Source organism: Theobroma cacao, chromosome 6, assembly GCF_053813885.1.
Source record: "Theobroma cacao isolate CCN51 chromosome 6, ASM5381388v1, whole genome shotgun sequence".
Lineage (NCBI taxonomy): Eukaryota > Viridiplantae > Streptophyta > Magnoliopsida > Malvales > Malvaceae > Theobroma > Theobroma cacao.
This window is the reverse complement of record NC_142644.1, coordinates 26,537,329-26,553,629: the sequence shown is the minus strand read 5'-3', so window position 1 is coordinate 26,553,629 and position 16,301 is coordinate 26,537,329. Positions and strand designations below refer to the sequence as shown.

The window sequence follows — 16,301 nt, the reverse complement described above, 5'->3', positions numbered from 1 at the left end:
TGGAACAACACGGTATGCTTGAATTTATATTGAGAAAATTGTAAAGCCATATGGCATTCTAGTGACTATAATGTTCGACAAGGGATCATAGTTTACCAACTAATTTTAGAAGAAGCTATAAGAAGCCTGAGGCATACACTTGATTTTAGTATGACTTATCATCCACAAATTAACGACCAATTTGAGCACACGATTCAAACGCTTAAGGATATGCTAAGGGCAATTATACTAGACTTTGAAGATTCATGGAAACTTTTTTAGCCATTGGCCAAGTTTACGTATAACAATAGCTATCAAGCTAGCATTGAGATGGTGTCAGTTAAGGCCTTATACAGATGTAAATGTAGGGCACCCATTAGATGGCTTGAGGTCAGAGAAAAGAAGCTCTTAAAATCAAAGATAGTCCAAGAAGCTAAAAAGGGTGTTCATATAATTTAAGATCAGATGCTATTGACTCATAGGCGGCAAAAAGCATACGTCGATAATAGGCAAAAACCATTGGAGTTTGAGTAGAAAACTATGTTTTTGAAAGTTTCTCCGACCAGAGGAGTCAAGCAATTTGGCAAAAAAGGGAAATTAAGCTTAAGATACATCAGACCCTTTGAGGTTTTAGAGCATGTAGGCGCAGTTCCATATTAGTTGGCATTACTGCCAAATATTTCTGATGTTCATCCAATTTTCCATTTGTCCATACTTAGGAAATATATTCCCGATCCTTCGCATGTGATTCAGTGTGATGAGGTTTAATTGCTAGATTGATTAACGTACGACATACAACCCATAGCCATATTATATTAGCAAGCAAAACAGCTTCGCTCAAAAGATATTGCTTTAGTAAAAGTTTTAGGGCACTAGGTTGAGGAAGCAACTTGGGAATTAAAGGAGGAAATGTAGTCAAAATATCCCCATCTCTTTGAGGTTTAAGGTACAATGTTGCTCCGTACACTTGAGTTAGATTTAGGGACCAAATTTTTATAAGGAAGGGAAGATGTAACACCTTCAACTTTGACTAAGGTTATGTATGACTTGTGTTGAACCATTTGGTGACTTGCCAAGAGATTTCAATATATGTACTTAGTATATGAACAAAAAACTATGTGTTTAAGGATCTTGAATGGTAAAATATTATGTTTTGATGAGATTTTAAGACTTAAGCTATGTGTTTATATGTTTTGGCATTGAATATTGGCTAATGTGGTGCATAGTAGCTACATTAAGATGAGTGTTGAAACAAGAAATGGTTTTGGAAGTCTAAATTTGGAGTTATGCAGCTAAAAGTGTTGAAAAATTACTTACTGAAGAAAATATATAGATAGATTTCCTGATTTATCGATATTCATGGTAGAATGCCTTGGGGAAGTATTTTGTAAAATTTCTATTGATACATTCTTGAATATATTGATAGATTTGGGCCAAGAGGCATTTTGTTAAAAATCTATCGATAGAATCATTAAATGTACCAATAGATTTTGCAATAGGGACATTATGTGAAAAATGTGTCAATAAATTTCTTAATCTATTGATAGAAATTAGGCAGAGAGCATTCTATATAATTTCTATCGATACATTGACAAATGTATCAATAGATTCCTAAATCTATCAATTCATCACTGTGAATAGGCAAAAATAAAACAAGGCTTTAGGCATTCCGTCCATTTGAAACCATAAGGAAATAAAAGCTTTTTCTCCTTCCATTTGAAACCCTATAATTCCCTTTGAAGATTAAGGCTCATTTGAAGTATTTGGAGCTTGGAAAAATCTTACTTGAGGTAAGATGAAGCTTCCTAACACTTTGAACTACATTTTATTCGATTCAAAAATAAGAATTGTCTATGGTTTCAACTCAATTGGTTTTCCCCTTGAGTTGTTGAAATTTTGGAGCTTTAGGAGAGTTGAATCAACTATAAAGGTAAGATTCTAACAACCTTAACCCTTGGAACCTAGAAGAAGAATTAGTAGTTAAACTTAAAATTTAACTAGGTTGTGAAATGCTAGAAATGGTTTGAAACTAAGAGTTTAGCTCTTGAATTCTTTTTAAGGGAAATTTAAGCTTCAAGAATTGTTGTTAAGTTGGAAATCAACTAGAATTGAGAATTCGTAAGTTATTGGTCAGCTATGTTGGCAAATTTCAGGTGAGTGAGCTATTTTGTTTGAATCTTTAGATTAATGCATGTAACACATAACACATATAAATGCATTGCCATGAAACATGATAGGGTGATATATTGCCTAGATAGATTATGCCTTGGCTAGATATTAAGGTTTGATGTAGGCATATATAAATGTGATTGTGCACTGCCATGTTATATGTTTGATTGATGAAATGCCTAAATGCACTAATTCTGTTTGATGTTTGATAAGCCATATGGTGGTGATTGAGCTTTATTGCTTTGGTATTCAAGGTTGAGGTCTAGTGACCTCGCCTATGTGCTTGCACAAATGTTAATTTGGTGCCCTTATCACAATTACAACTTCTACGTGACAAGGTCATTAGTGAACTATGGTGAATATGAAATGTGAAGGCTAATTATGCTACATTCTCGATTATGTACAAATGATGTTTAATGGCCATGGGAATGATCTCTGCACATGAAATGACAACAATTAACTGATGTTGGCGTGGTTACATATGATGAATGCTTGTAGGATGATGATATGGTCTAGCAATAAGGTGTTATAGCCCCTAAGGTCTTGTTTACCATCAGCAACCTCGGCCCTAGATGTGTCTTGTTTACCAGGGAGGACTTATTGACTTAACTCCGTCCGATGAAAGTATTCAGGACAATGATACAGACTAGTAAGAAAGTGTTATAGCCCCTGTGGTCTTATTTACCGTCAGATACCTTAACCCCAGACTTGTCTTCTTTACCTAGAAGGACCTTTCTCTTGTTACTGTCTTGTTACAATTCTTGGATGTTTAGAGACTATGAGTAAGAATATCGCGTTCTTGCGTACTTTGATGAGTCTTGATCGACATGGTAAGTATATGGCAAATCTTGGATTATGCTTAACAGAAGGTAAGTTGGTTAAACGTAAACTTACGTACTCTGAGGAGTTTTGATTAAATATCATGCTTAAGTACATTTAAATTGTTATTTCTTATATCATTGTGTTTGAACAATATACCTTTGTTGTACTTGTTTATTCTCCACTTGCTCACTGAGTTATTGGAGACTCACCCCATTGTTTGTTGCCATATGCAGATAAATAGATTGTGGGTTTCTAGTGTGATAGCATTGATTGGATAAATCAACAATTTTGGAACCCGGTAGGAATCTTGTCTACAAGTCCACTCCATTAGTTTTTGTACAAATGTTGGTAGTTTAATTTTAATGGCATTGTATAGCTTTTAATATGTATAAACCTTTGTTCATTTTGTACGGGCTTAGACCCACCATAATAGCCAATGTATGGCTTTTGTAAATAGTACATTGTTGTACTCTTGTTGGTTGAAATGTTATGGGTAGTATGTTATGGACATATTTGGACTTATGTTATGAAATGTGCCATTTAGACTTCATGAAATATTGGTAATGTCTACTTGACTACCCGATCTTTGTGAGGCTTGCTCAGGAATCATCGACTTTGCCTGCATGACTCATGCATTGGTCACAGCCCTTTGGTTTGGATCGTGACATATACACCTCTCATTTACCTTCAACAATGTCACTGAATTCAGTGACATTACTGAAGAAGGAATTGGTGCAGCACCTAGGTTAATGTTGACATTACTATTGTTAGTATTCTTAGATGCAATGGATATTTGTGTATCTTCTAAAATTTAGTGATTGATTACATTTTATATTAACGAAATCAATACACTAAACACTCATCGACATATAACAAGATTATTAAATTTTTAAAGAGTTTTTCTTACAATAAAACAATATAAAAACAATACGAGAAAAATTTGAAAAAGGTAGAAAAAGTGATTACAAAGTTTTTCTATTTGTCCATTTTCTAAAAACCAAATCTTATTTATAAATAAAGATATGTCTTTTTGTACAGACATGAGTTTTTAGATATACAATTCTATCAAAAGATTTTCTTCTTCTCATTCTTTCCTTGTTATCGTTGATAATGTCCAACACTTCTCACCTTCCTTCGATAATGTCACTAAATTCAATGACATTTACCGAAGAAAGATTGGTGCTACCCTTGGGTTAATGTTTTTTTTTTTTTTGGATTGAAAATTCATTTCATTAAAATCAATTGACAAAAAACATAGAGATTAACAATATTCGACCAAAGAACACAGACATCCCAACCCAATTGTTACTCACCCCATGGAATTAAGCCTCGTTAAAAACCTTATCTTAGTAAACCCAAAGGGACAAACCAAAAATAAGAAAAAAAGAGTACTCATCAACCATGGGATAGGATAATCTCATAATCAAATTCAAATTACCCTTCATATCTTATGAAAAGATCTCTATCAACATCAATAGCTTCTTGAATCAACACTGGCAAGTGTGAAGAATTCTTCCATTCTATCATCTCATCCATCATTCTTTTAGCAATTTGGGCAATTGAATGTGCTGTCTTGTTTGACTCTCTTGGGCAGAAATCAATGGCTTGACAATTTATCCTTTCCGTTAAAATTGCACAATCCTCAATAAGATGTCCCAAAGCTCCAAAAAATTGTTGCTTTTTAATCCATCCCGTAACTACTTGACTGTCCAGATAAATATCAGCAATCGTAATTTGTTTTTTAACACAAAAACTCAACGCCCAAACCAAAGCCCTCAACTTAGCTTCCTCCACACTTGCACAATACTGTATTTTCCTTCCAGCAGCACAAAGAAAATCATCATTCGGTCTTCTTATAATAAATCCAGCACCTACTCTCAAAGATCCGTCGGCATGGTCCATTGCTGCATCTTATTACTATTGTTGTCAAAATTCTCGGATGCAATGGAGTTTTGTGTATCTTCTCTCATAAAGCTGCCTGTTAAATCCTTAAAATCCCAGTCAGTTAGATAACTTGGTCTTAAAATCCCGCTCGCTTCAATATCTCCTGCAAGCATAGCCGCATCGTTGGTGATCCTTGGGTGCACAAAAGTGCCACTCTCATCACTCGGATTGCTTCATTTTCATCCAACTCCACTAAATTTGGATCAACCAGATCCAAGCTTTGGTTATTTTCATGGATTGTTTTTATTTCAAAGAAAATGGCTTGGAAAATGATGAATTAAGGTGAAACGATTATGTAGAAAAAATTTTTGTGCTAGTGCACCAAATGATCGAATTTTTCTATAAAGAACTGTGAGGGTTATAATGCTGAATTTGACTTTATTTAAATGGTATGTGGTAAATTAAGGTATTAGAGGAGAAATAGATTAATTTGGAGGTGATTTGGACACAATCGCCAATTAATCGGGTGATCAGTCAAATTTAATCGATACCGCGATTAAGCGGTAATTGGACGTATTTTTGTATTTACATATTAAGTATTAGTAATTTAAATTAATTTATATCAATTTAGGGATAATATAGTAAATTTCTCGACTTTGTTATTTGTCATTGTAGAAATAAATCTCATGCATCATGAATTTTAAAGTCCTTTTGAAGGTACACAAAACTACTAAATATGAAAAAAGATTTCCTAATACTTACCCATTCGAGAAGATAGATCTTGTCATCCTCCAAGCTGTTATCAGAGTTTGGTCTACCACTGAGAATCTCCAAAGCAACAATACCAAAACCAAAAACATCAGCTTTCTCAGTGAGATGCCCACGCATTGCGTACTCTGGCGCCAGGTAGCCACTTCACGATGATCAAATCACATGGTGAATGTTTATTTAGAAAATTGCTATATCTAGTTACTCGGTTACTGAAACCTTGGAGTCAAATAATTTAGATAGAAGTAAAGTCTATGCTAAGCTTTCAAGCCTTTGAAATTTAGTACATGAGGCAATAGTGAGAGTAGTACCATCAGCCTAACAGTTGTTTAGTAATTACAAAAGACAGGGAAAGAAAAAAGGGCGACGGGGGGGTCGGTAATAGTTTAAAAGCTAACTTCAATCTGTCATTAGTTGTTTTTATTGCCAAAGTTTTACCATTTCACTACTGGCTTAGTGTAAGTGTGGTCAGTTTATAAAAAGAACATTATAACGATAAACAAATAACTAAAAAAGCCATGAAGGAAGGACATTCGAACTAAAGGCTTACGAGGCTTACATGGTTCCTGCAACCCCCGTGCTGATGTGCGTTTTTTTGTCGTCATATAGCTTTGCCAATCCAAAATCAGATATTTTTGGGCACAGTTCTGCATCAAGCAAAATATTACTTGCTTTAACATCTCTGTGTACAATCCTTGGCCTAGACTCCTCATGAAGATAAGCTAACCCTCTTGCAGTTGCTAAGCAGATATTGAAGCGGGTTGCCCAATCAAGATGCAAGTCACTGCGTCCTGCATTTATAGTGCAAGAAATCTTATTAAGTAGTTCACTAATGAGTAATCAACAATGGAATAAATTGGCATGCGCATAATCGAATTTTCCTGCAAAAGACTGAACAAGGGAAAATAAATCTTGCACTTGTTAATCATATGATGAAAATCCATTCTTTTATGTTTTCATTTGTTTCAGCAATAGCCAGTAGTAAAATAATAAGTTAGATCCATTATCTAACAATTTTGTAAGTGAAGAGAACCTATTATCTACCGTTCCAAAGTCCAAACAGAGGAAACATGAGAGAATTATACAGTGTCGTCATACCAAAGAGTGCCTGATCAAGGCTTTTGTTCTCAAGATACTCATAAACAAGGAGATGCCTTTTCCCTTCGATGCAGCATCCATATAGTTTGACAAGATTGCGATGTTGCACTGCTGATATGGTAGCTACCTCAGCAATAAATTGACCTTTCCCTTGGTGAGATGCTACTGAAAGTTGCTTCACAGCTACTACCCTCCTATCAGAAAGTGTATCCTATAAGGTGCCTTAACTTAGTAAGGTTGAAATTAAGTCATCCTCTCAATTTTTTTTCATTACATGTCAGGCCAGCATCATGATTACATGCTAAAAATGTAAAACATAGCTTACCTTGTAGACTGCCCCAAATCCCCCTTCTCCTAATTTGTTTGAAGGACTGAAGTCTTCTGTGGCGGCTTTCAACTCAGCATAGCTAAATGTGTTTGGTCTAGGACCAATTGCGAGAAGCACTGAAAAGTCAAGTGAGGCAAGGAGTAGGCTGTAAGTTGTAGTGATGAAATGCAAAAATCTCTCTAAGATTAATATTTAATATAATGTTGAAAGACTTGTAAATTGTGCCAGCATTGGAGAAGCTGCCCAAATTTAAACTCATAAGGCCTTTGAGAAGACCAGATCGTTCCCTTTTAAAAATTGATATTCAATTGAGATCTAAAGGTTCTAATAGATGTATCGGACCTATACAGAAGCTGCAGATACAAAAGCAAGAAGGCTAAGAAATCAAAATGTTCGAGCTAATTTTTCAAGATATTAAGATTACTTTATTTCTCTCGATTTAATTACCATTAGATGACAGGATATTAAGTTTTCTCCAAAAAGATATATTATTATATCAATAAGAGCGTAGAAAATTCATAAACTGCGACTATCAAGAGTGTAGAGAATGACTACGTACAAAGTATTCGCTAATTATTTTCAACTGAAAAGTGAAAAATGACAACTTTCTTAAATTTTCTTTACAAAATCTAAAACCATAAATAAAATTACTTTGTACTTTTAAAATCAACTCGCATATTTTGTTGATAAATAAAGACTATCACGAGTATGTACTTTGTACTTTTTTATGTATGGATGCTCTTGACCTTCCTCATCATCATCATCATCATATTCCTTTCTTCTCTTAATGAAAATAATCACACATATCAGCATCAAAGCCGCAACTCCAACAGGAACTATGATACAAGCAATCAATGCTGTCTGGTTTTTCCTGTTAGAACTGCCCGGTGGCAACCCACTAACAGTTGGTATAAAGTCTGAGCAAAAAAATAGAGGTATCAGAAGCAGCAGAAAATTGATAAGCACATTTGAGGAATCTTAAACAAAGATTCTTACCTGGTACAACACTAATTGCCGAAATGGATGGACCATAGTAACCTAGTTCTGGTACACAGCAGGTCCCCCTGCCAGCCCAAAACAGGTGAATTTCAAGATGGTTCTCTGTCACATTAGCAGTGAAATTCCTAGCAATTGCTCTCTCAGCTCCACCTGCTTCCTTCGATATATCGAAATCCTTCACTTTGAGGGATCCCTAGGGAAGCAGTGGTGAGATATAGCATTAAAATTCCTCAATGTAAAATTAAATGAACATATTGTATTCATGTAAAAACTGCAAATAGAGGGAATGATGTTTATGATCTATACTTGAGAGAAATACCTGAATATAAATATAAAAAACACGCCTTCCTAGACTCTTCGAAGACTGAGTGCTTCTATCTGGGTAAGCTGTTTCCGCAAAGAACAAATTTACAGTATAAGGCCCATTCTCAAGGCCTAGGCCATAGTATCTGAGTGATAGAGGGGATATCCTTGAAGTCTGATAGATCTCAGGAGTGTTGGTGCTTTTCACTTGTGCAAAAGTGTTTTGCACATACAGTGGATTCACCGTCTTCGTATAAACCTACGTTGCTAACTGCCCATTTCTGTGTACTGGTTACATTGAACGTTGCTGCGCCTAGAGTACTGTTTTCAGCCTCAAACAGTATCCCATCAGCAATCATCTGTGGACCGCCACACTTGATTGCAAAGTTTGCATCTGCCATGCCAACATTGAGATATGATTAGCAAATAACTAAGCTATTGTCATTATCTCCCCAGGATTCTATATTTAATTAAAATCTCAACAGCATAGACTGATACCGAAGTTTTAGCGAAGCTTACATCGTGGAGCATTTCTGTTGCATGGGAAACCTCTTTGAAGGCATTGCAATCATGGTAAAAGTCTGTGGAATTTGAAAATATTATTGTTCATCTGGATTTGAAATATGAAAAATAATGCATCGCATAGCTGCAACAGCAGCAGCCATTTACTCATAGGGAAAAGGTGGAAAGGAAAAGATTAAAACTGGGTGGTAGGGACAGCACCCAAGAATTTAGTTTATTGGTTGATGCATTATCTCCTGTCTAGAGAGTAGGGTTCGAATTTCCTTTCTCCTAAATATAAAAAAAACAAAAATCTGAGTGGTAGGGGCAATAACTCACCTTATGTCTGAACTGTTAAGTTGGAAGTTGTTGGCCACCACATTCCTACATAGAATGCCATGAAACGATCTCTTATTCTCTTAATCCGTGTCTGTTAGCATTTGATGAATGTCCTCATCCCACACGTGTGTTTCGAATATGGGACTGGTTGACACATTCGTTGTTTTTAGGCATATTACATCTATATTAATGATATTATTAAAAAAAAAAAGCTCCATTCGAGCACCAGAAAGCCTCATGCTCAAAGCAAAGAATCAAAATTGGAAAACAAAGCTAAGGAAGTGTCATGGTTTAAGAGGCATACAGTTGTAAGCTTGAGTCTATCCATGAGGGCAAAGTTCCTGATAGATTATTGTAAGATACATCTCTGCATCAGAGAATTAGATGAGTTAAAAGTGAGTAGGAACGCATAACCACGATATAATTTTCGACTGCTTGTGTTCACTAGACTCTAGCTAATGGCTTCACAATTATAGATGTTTATCAAACGGTGGGGTCTACAAGCAGCTTCACTCATCACTCATCATCCCCCTCTCATATAACTTAAAAAACCCACCTCATGGACAGAGATGACTTTGATTGGGATTCAAAATGATGCAATGAATGAAAACATCAATCACCATAATAATTTCTGGCAACTGATTCAATAATACATTAGTGTGATATGATGACTTACATATCCTTAAGACTTTGGCTCTTTTGACTAGGAAGGGTACCTGATAGACTACTATTTCCAAGAAACCTGGCCATTTTAACAGCATGAAAATAAGGAACAACAGAAAGAATTGTCGTCAAGTGAAAAGCACAAGAGGAACACATATTATAGAGAAGCCTAACATAGATGAGATTTTCAAGCGTTGAAGGTGATGGTTTCTTCGAATTTACAAGTATGTAAGAGAATTCATATTGAACAATTCACTTGGAATTTGGCCTGTTAAGTTGTTGAAACTCAAATCCCTGGATGAAAAAAGAAAACTTGTAATAAAGCAGAGAAAACTTGTAAGCTACAGTCAGCACTAGTAGTTAATTTGTGAATAAAACTTACAGCTTTTGTAAAGATTGGAATTCTACGATATCAGTGGGAATACTACCATTTAGTAAAACATTTCTTAGAACTCTACAGGAAAAAAGAAAACAAATGTTTGTTAGTCGATATATAGGTAAGAGCATGAGAAATTAAAGATATAAAGTCACAGTCAAAGATGACATAAAAAGATGTTAAAGAGTATGTTTAACTGACAAGTCGACTATGTTCTTCAAATTTCTCATGAAATCAAGAGAAGAGCCCCCGTTGCATATACCAGAAACTCGCCTACATGATTCGAACACATACGTATCAGATATTACATGCATTCATGTGTGAGTATCTAGAGAAAGAGAGCCTTGGGGGGGGGGGGGGGGGGGGGGGGGGGGGCTGGGGCTTGGAGGGTGGTGGGAGTAACATGAAAAACAAAAATCTACTCACAGAATCGTCAGTGAGGTTAAGTTTCCAATATTGGACGGTATAGGACCTTCAAACGAGTTCCCTTCAAGTCTCCTGTAGTTTCATTTGACGGACAATTCAAGAAAGTAGCAGAATAGGGCTAATTTTTCTTATTTGTTTTTTTTTTAATATTACAAAGAAAATTGTTTTGATAACTTACAATGATTGAAGCTTTGTCCAGTTATTGCCAACGAAATCATGTATTTTGCCTGTGAAAGCGTTATCTGATGCTCCCCTGAAATTCAACAAGCTGATCATTACCAAGCCAAAGGTAAGCTAAGGAAATTTTCAAGAGCAGAAGAAACAAAAAGCAGTAAGCTTATAAACTAATCATGATTCTTGGTCTTTCTTACACAGTTTGCAAATTTCGAAGGTTAGCAAATGTTGAGGGGATTTCACCAGTGAATCCACAACTGTTAATGTAACTGTCACAGTCATAAACCACTGTTGTCTCAATTTCCTATGATCATAAACATAACAATGAAATACTTACATGCCTTAAGAGAATTAGAGAGAAAGTTATAACTTACAGTTGTTGGAGTTCAACTAGATTACCCAGCTCTGGAGGGAGCGTTCCAGAGAAATTATTAACACCAAGAGACCTGCATGACACACACCATCGGATTTTTTTTTTTTTTTGAATAAATCAGCAAAATATGGGGTTTTATATGTATAGTAGGTACACACGCATTGATAGATGTAGGTGTATAAGCACGCATACATATTTAAATAATGCAATTCTAACATAGAAAAGAAAGAACAAGAAATCACTTCATTAGACTTTGCTACTCTTAAGATCAAAAGCCTCATAGGAAAGTCAGGTCTTTAAAAAATCAAGTGTCTTAAAGAAATTAATATTTTGAATGACCAACACCCACTTTTCTCTTTTATGGTACTTCTTTTTTTAACTATGCCTCAAATATTGTTAATCTTCCATTGAAAATATATGTTTGAGAGTTAATAAAGCAGGAAATCTACAGTTGTCCAACAGCATTATCTACCAAGTAGAAAAAATACGGTTGTCCATAAAAGAAGAAAAATGTCACTTATTTCTTTAAATTTTGTAGAAAAGAGCTGATATCACTTTTTTTTTTTTTTTCATGATATTAGACCAACACATCTCTACAGCAGATAGTCCAGTACCTTGCTAGCAAATTACAGGCAGCAGCTTCCTTCCAAACAGCAGCCAAAATAAATTATGAATTAAGCAACATTTAATTAAGAAATCATTGACATTAACTAAATCTTAACCTTAATTTCATGGGCACACACACACATATATATCATATATTATAGCACAGAGAATTTCATGTTTGTTTATATGACAGAAGTATGAAATATGAACAAGATGATTCATGTTTCATTTTTGAGAAATTCTTCAAGTCTTACAACAGATAGAGGTCTTTAAGATTTCCAATCTCCTTTGGAATGGGTCCAGATAATGAATTATGAGCAACTGACCTGTCAATTTTTTTTTAAAGTGTCATAACAAAGAATCAGCACCTCTTATTAAATAAGAAATTACCAATAATAGTAACTTAAATCAGTCGAATTTTACTATTCAAATAAGTACAATTACCATTTATAGAAAGTAAAAATGAATATACATCAATGTAAAAAGAGAAAAAAAGAGGATGAGGTTGTACCATATGTAAAAAAAAATGACTTCATTCGTACTAAGAAACATTTTACTCCAAGTTTTAGTAACACAAGCTTATTATTGCCTTTCCTTCATTATAAAAGCCTCCTTTATTTTTGTAGTAATTCGATTAAATCCTTAAAAACTTTAATACTAGATTATAAGCCAATTATATGTATAGGAGATAGCTACTAGCACAAGCTTATTATTGCTAGACACTGAAAATTTGTGGGAAATAATATCTACTGATAATGAAAATAATGCACTTATGGCACAATGTTTCAGTACTCACAGTAACGTTAGTCTAGACATATTTCCAATAAATGCTGGCAAGGGACCAATGAAGAAGTTTTGATCAATCTTCCTGCATCACCAAACAATGAATGGTTATAATTAGTTCCTCTAAAACTATCGTTGTAATTAGTATGTCTAATCTAACCATTTTCCATGACTAAAAGATGTATATGATCCATATTAATACGTAAAAATAAAATATGTATACCATTTGTCATTTGCAAAATCTTAAAAGTTGGTATTTTTTATTGGCTTATAAAAATGGTTTACATGAGGAGAAGAGAGAGAGTATTCATACAAGAAGGTCAGAAATTTCAAAGCTAAAAGCTCCTCTGGTATCTGTCCTCGCTTTTCTAGAGAAAATACCCTCCTAAAAATAGTAGTATAGACATGATTTAAAATCACAGTAGAGTTAATGAGGTAATATATATGGAGGACAAAAAAAGAAGAAGAAAGAACACAACTTAACATTACAATGAGGAATATACAAGAATTCTATGATTATGATTCTTTATAGAAGGTATCCAATTGCATGGTCCAAATGCTTTGTGTTAAAATAGGATTAGTCTTAGAACAATTATGTCGAGGGTAAATATGAATGTGTACTTGACCTGTCTTGTTAAAAACAATCATGAAAATTTTACTATTTGTTAAAATCCACGTGCAAAGTAGTGTCATGAGAATTTTTTCTGACCATGTAAAGGTTATGGGTTCAATGCCGTTTAAGAGGGTTATTGTAGTGAGGAGGAGTTACGGGTCCAGTGTAATTGGAAGGGTTACCCTACACTTCAAACGAACTTCAAACATGAAAACCATAATTTCAAAAAGTTTCAATGTGGCCTTGGCCTTATTGCATTGTTATAATAATGAGTTAAAATATTACTAGCTTAAATCCAAAAAGAAAGCGAAAGAGAGCATAAATATACAGTCTAATTATGTGGCAGACGGTGCTATTTTCAAAAGAACAATCACATCTGATAGTTGGATTATTTGAAAAATCCTCGAACACAAAATCACTGTCACTAAGAACATGTCCGCTGCATGGTTCTCCGCTAATGTTTCAAGTGTCTGACGCTCGTGTTTCTCATTGTTGGAATATTGAGTCCCATGCCCTCACTGTTAATTTCTCATTCATAATATTGAAGAAAAAATATATATTACATGTCAACAAAAATATATATATGTGTACCCAAAACAATCAATTATGGTTAATTAAGAAGTTGAACAAAAAATTTTTATATCTCAATTAACTATTACGTTATATTAATCGTGTGTACATTTGAATGTATGACTATTCGATCGTGTGGAAGCAACAAAACCTATTCAGAACGAACTTCTTTACCTTTTGTCTAAGATTATATAGAATACCCATTTTCATAATTTCATTTATATAATATATATTTCATTTAAAATCAAGCTTATTGCAAAATGTATGAGATGAGTCTTTCTACTGTTTATTTAAATTTTGCGCATAAATCATGAGCAATGATTTTTAGGTAGAAGTGTTCAAAGGTTTGTATTACTTATCAAATTTTGAAAGATTTAATATTAGACAGAAGTGTTGGATTTGGGTAAAGAAATTTTAGATTTGAATTTAGTCTAGTTAAACTATTATATTGATATTTTTCATAAAAAATTATTATATTGCTAACAATGTATTTTTTTAATTTAAAATATATTTTTAAATGTAAAATGTTTATATAAAAATTAGTCCGGGTTTGATTTTAAAAAAACAAGGCCAGATAAGTTCGGGGCAAATAAAAGAAAATAGGATTATCTATTAACTAACCTTTGCATCCAAATGTCAACCATATTATTGAGAAAGATTTTCTTAATCTTATAAAGTTGAATTGTGGGATTCCAAATTAGTTTCAATGATGAAAATATTTCTATTCACCTTATTAAGTAAAGCTCAAAGGATTCAGAAAACGACATTTAACAATATTTTCACATTTGCATAATATATATTCTTTTTTTAATTTACTGAGAGGTAACGACGAAAAAAATATGATTAAACTGAAACTTTTTTAAATGCATAAGATTAAAATATATAAATATAAAAATTTTATATTAATTTTCTGTGATTAATTATAGCAATCAATGGCCTCCAATAATAAAATGTTTGATGAAGAAACCACGGAGAGACCTACCCTCATGTTTGATATAGAAATCAAGGAGATACCTACTAAGCTACCTTTCATTCAATGGAATCAAAAGTCATAATTAAATTAAAAATGATTTTGAATTATTCAAAAAAAATTTGAATAAATTTTTATTTTTTATTACATTTAATCAAAATTTTTAATATTTTTTTAGATCAAATACTTCTTTATAATTAATAATTGATTAATTACCGTTACTCATAACATGACATGTTAATAGGTTATTGTGGATAATGATGTGGTATGATGAATAATCATATGACATTTTTTACTTTTCACTTCAACATCACGTGAACATAAAAATAACAAATGATATTTTAATTAATAATAATTAAATAACTATTAATTATAAAAATCTATTTAACTCAAAATAAAAATATAAACATTTGATTGAGTTTAAATTAATAAAAGAAATAAGAATTTATTTGAATTTTTTAAAAAATTCAAAAAATTTTAAAAACATTATACCAAATCAAAATATAATTGCAAATCATACAAAAATATATCAGGGAAAAATGTATCAATTTATTCTAATATTAAAAAAAAATAAGTGTTGTAACTTGTTCGGATATTTTATAAAACCAAAGCATACATTGGTTCATCAAAAGTTATTATTGTAATGTATGTAGATATTATAAATTTTAAATAATTAAATTAGATAGTTATCCGTATCCGTTTCATATTTATCTTTTAAAAAAAATAATTATACAGTTAGCCAATTATATGAAAAAGATAGTATCACTTTACATCTTTAAACAATTAAATAACCAAAAAATTTCTCATAGGTACAATCTTCTTATTAGGAGCATAAGCCTAAAACAGTAGCCGAATTGTAGCAGCCCGACAACCAAGTATAACCCAACTTTTTTATTTTCTTTTTTTGGATAATTTGACCCAACAGTATTAGCTCAACAAATGATAGGACTGGCCGTAGAGGGAGAGAGTTTTGTTGAAGATTTGGATTCATGCAGTGCCATCGTTATTCGAAGACTAGAGGAAATAGCAGTTATCTAAAGAGCTGCAGTAAGTATACGAAAGAACTTGGATAGTTTCACTAGAATTCTAAGTATATATTTCTTTCTATTTTCTTTCCATTTCTTTTTTCAACTTACATGCATGAAGTTAAAGATGCTCAGGCACACCTGGGATTTTGCAAAGATGCAGAGATATAGAGGGAGAGAAAGCGATTACCTTCAGATGGATCCGTGGTCGCATTCTGAATCTGAGCGTTGGATATGCTGAAAGCAACAAAGAAAATCACGAAGAAGAAGAAGGAGAAGCATTTGGAAGAAGATGACGTCTTCGTACTCATAATCATCTTTTTCCTTTCTTTCACGAATAGAGAAATGGGAACATATGTGCACTTAGTGCCCAAATTTAAATTAGCATCTTCCACTGTACTGTAGCTCAGACCAACGCCGTGTTGGAAGGAGCCTGGTCAATTGTAGACAATATCAACTTCTTGATTCATTTACTATATGGGGACCCGCACCATTGACCTGCAGGGAAGCGGCCAATGCGTTTCCGGATGGG

At 33.4% G+C, this 16,301-nt stretch overlaps 1 pseudogene; it reads right to left on the bottom strand.

The window, feature by feature from the left end:
* Positions 1 to 4,847: 4,847 nt before the first annotated feature.
* Positions 4,848 to 16,104, bottom strand: LOC108662454 (putative LRR receptor-like serine/threonine-protein kinase At1g56140; annotated as a pseudogene).
* Positions 16,105 to 16,301: the final 197 nt, after the last annotated feature.